Genomic DNA, 3,036 nt, shown 5'->3' with positions numbered 1-3,036 from the left:
TCCCAAAGTGCTGGGACTGCAGGCAGGAGGTACCGCGCCCAGCCTCCTTCACTTTTCTGTGACTTCCAGAGTAGGTAATCCGTAGGACCCGGGGAGAGATGCCTGCAGGTGAGTAGACAGGGTTCTCCCTGGCCTCCTTTGAGTCTCAAGGAAGTCACTGAAGCAGCGGGCTGCCTTTTTTAACGCCTCACCCCAGGCCCGGCTGATCTTCATTACTTTTCTTTTCTTAAATGTCTTTTAAAAATATGCCTATATATTGGCCGGGCGCGGTGGCTCACGCCTGTAATCCCAGCACTTTGGGAGGGCGGATCACGAGGTCAGGAGATCGAGACCATCCTGGCTGACACGGCGAAACCCCGTCTCTAATTAAAAAAAAATACGAAAAATTAGCCGGGCGCGGTGGCAGGCACCTGTAGTCCCAGCTACTTGGGAGACTGAGGCAGGGGAATAGTGTGAACCCGGGAGGCGGAGCTTGCAGTGAGCCGAGATCGCGCCACCGCACTCCAGCCTGGGCGACAGAGCGAGACTCCGTCTCAAAAAAAGAGGCTATATATATTTTAAAGGATTTGAAATCTGCGTAACCCAGTAATAAGCCCTAAGTTTGTAATTTAGATTATATTTTCTTTGGATCGTCATTTGCCGTTTTAAAAACTTGGGTAAAATCTGTACATTTCCTTTGTGATTTCTGACATCACTATTCTGCCTGGAAATCCTTTTACCTTAGTAATAGGCAAATGCACCTGTATTTCATATCAGCACATTTAAACCACCAGTTCGTAACCTCAGCTGGTAACCTTGTTAGTTTATCCAGCAGGAGTAAAGTCTGCCTCGGAAATCTGAGGGTGGCCGCGAACCCACAAGTCCAGATTCGCAGGTGCGCGCGCTAAAGACTGAGCTACTGGGCGGATGGAGAGAGTCTTGCTCTGCGTCAGGGGCGGAAAGACGTATCTTCCACCAAAAAACAAAAACAAAAAATGGGAAGCTGGCGGCTCGTTGGTCTAGGGGTATGATTCTCGCTTTGGGTGCGAGAGGTCCTGGGTTCAAATCCCAGACGAGCCCCTTTTTCCTTTTCTTTTCTCCCTTTTCGCATTTTCAGCAAGGACGTGAGACTAGGAAGGCGGAGGTAGGCTCCTGTTGGCAGGGCCTCATTGGAGACCTCCCGGGGTCCCGGTACGCGGACGGACGGGCCTGAATCGCTCGCCTTGCTGAAATGGGATCCAGGGCGGCCAACTGCTGCAACCACTGTTAAAGGAGACGACCCCGAGCAGCAGGAGGAGGTTATTTATAAGGAGGTTATTTAGAATAAGGAAGAATGCGCCGGGCTCATTGGTCGCTCCAGGGGCATAAATTTTTTCTAGGATTCCAAACTATGGCGGCTCCAGTCCCAGGTGAGCCCTACTCCGCTTAAAATTTCAGTTTATTCGGAAAAGGGGAGAACACGGGAAGCGGGGGAGAAGGAAGGGGAGTGAGTGAGAGGAGGGAGGAGGGGAAGACTGGGCATCCGCGGCCAGCACTTCAGTGGGCCCTGGCGGGGTGGGGGTCTCGGCCCCTGTCTCCACGCCCAGACCCCGGGGCCTTCCCACTGAGAGCCAGGAAATTCGCAGCTTGAATCTGGAGGGGACGGGGAGCCCCTTTTAGCCCAGATCTGCCGGATTCTGGAGAATCAGGTGAAATCTGGATGCAGGGCAGGGCAGAGTGCCAGTAAAGGGTGCCCCGGAACCGACGCCAGACGCCTGCTGCCCCACGGGCTTCATTCTTCCTCCTCCTCACGTCCTGGGAACAGGAGGTCTCGCCAGCTCCCCCCAGTGAAGGTCAAGGGGGCGGATCGCTGAATCGCCCGTAGTGCGCAGTGTCAATGGTGGCCTAAGCCGTCTTCTCCGAGGGCTCAGCCATCCTGGGAGCTTGAGGTCAGGCGGGCGCTGCGGGGCTGGTTTAGTCGGTGGAGCAAAGAGACTCTCAGCGTTATCCTTTAGGGTTGGAGGCCCACGTGAGAAGTTCGCTTTCTGGGTTTTGGCTTCCTTGGGGAGAAGTGGGGACCGGAGCCGGAGAAGCGAGGGGTGCGGCGAGGTAGGGGGCCTGGTGGCTGGTGCCTCGTGCACTCGGCAGGCCTTTATTGAACACGCATTGGTGCCACGCTGAGGGACTGCAGCGTTTCCAAGGCGGGCATCCAGTGATCGCGGCTCGCAGACCCTCAGCGCAGCCGCTGCCTGCTATTGGAAGGTTCCCATGTCCTGCGGAAGCTAGAGCTCCTCACTGCTCTGCGCTCAGACGCGGAATCCCCAGCCCAGGGCCGAGTGGTGGCGGCGGGCGAGGACCCAGGGAGCTCTCGGATTGTCGGAGAGCCAGGGCTGCTCCCCGTTTTGTCCGGTGCGGAGGAGGGGCCGGGGCTCTGGGCTCCCGCCACGTCCATCTGCCCTTGAAATTGCCCCTTCCAGGCAGGTCTGAAATAAGAGTTTACTCACTGGGGTTCTGCTGGGTCCGCCCCTGCCGCCCCCAGGATGCTATGACGCCCACAAAGATAACCTTACACTATAAGTTGTGGGGCTCGTTGGTCTAGGGGTATGATTCTTGCTTAGGGTGCGAGAGGTCCCGGGTTCAAATCCCGGACGAGCCCGGCTTTTGGTCCAGGGGAAAAGTCGTTTCCTGCTCTTTTTTAGATTCCGCTCGGCCTAGAGACCTCAGCGCTAGACACGGACGCCCTTCAAAGGTAATTTGTACAAAGGTCTCAAGCTATGTTGACGCCGCCTACTATCTTACTACCTCTTCTTAAAATTCATCTAGAGTTCTGTCACCAGTGTTGCCAGAGCCCTTTTGACAAGCTATTTTTTGTCCTTTGTTTGGTTTTCGGTGGTTTTTTGTTTTGTTTTGTTTTTTTGTTACTTCTGTCAGTGCAAACTCAAGGCACTGAAGAAGAGACAAGTCCCTATATACAGTAAGAGCCGAATCTTCACAGTCAGACGCCTTAAAAGGTCCAGTCTGGGACTCCCACCCACTATCCCGGGCTCTAGCAGTCACAGTCTTAAGGAGAGAGGGAGC

At 54.9% G+C, this 3,036-nt stretch overlaps 2 non-coding genes across 2 annotated transcripts; both read left to right on the top strand.

The window, feature by feature from the left end:
- Positions 1-987: 987 nt before the first annotated feature.
- Positions 988-1,059, top strand: TRNAP-UGG. The gene has a single exon. It is a non-coding gene; the product is annotated as a tRNA-Pro (tRNA).
- Positions 1,060-2,542: 1,483 nt separating this feature from the next.
- Positions 2,543-2,614, top strand: TRNAP-AGG. Its single transcript has one exon. It is a non-coding gene; the product is annotated as a tRNA-Pro (tRNA).
- Positions 2,615-3,036: the final 422 nt, after the last annotated feature.

Source organism: Mandrillus leucophaeus, unplaced genomic scaffold (genome assembly GCF_000951045.1).
Source record: "Mandrillus leucophaeus isolate KB7577 unplaced genomic scaffold, Mleu.le_1.0 Scaffold240, whole genome shotgun sequence".
In the NCBI taxonomy this organism is placed as follows: Eukaryota; Metazoa; Chordata; class Mammalia; order Primates; family Cercopithecidae; genus Mandrillus; species Mandrillus leucophaeus.
The sequence above is the reverse complement of the archived record's forward strand: the minus strand, read 5'-3'. Positions and strand labels throughout refer to the sequence as shown.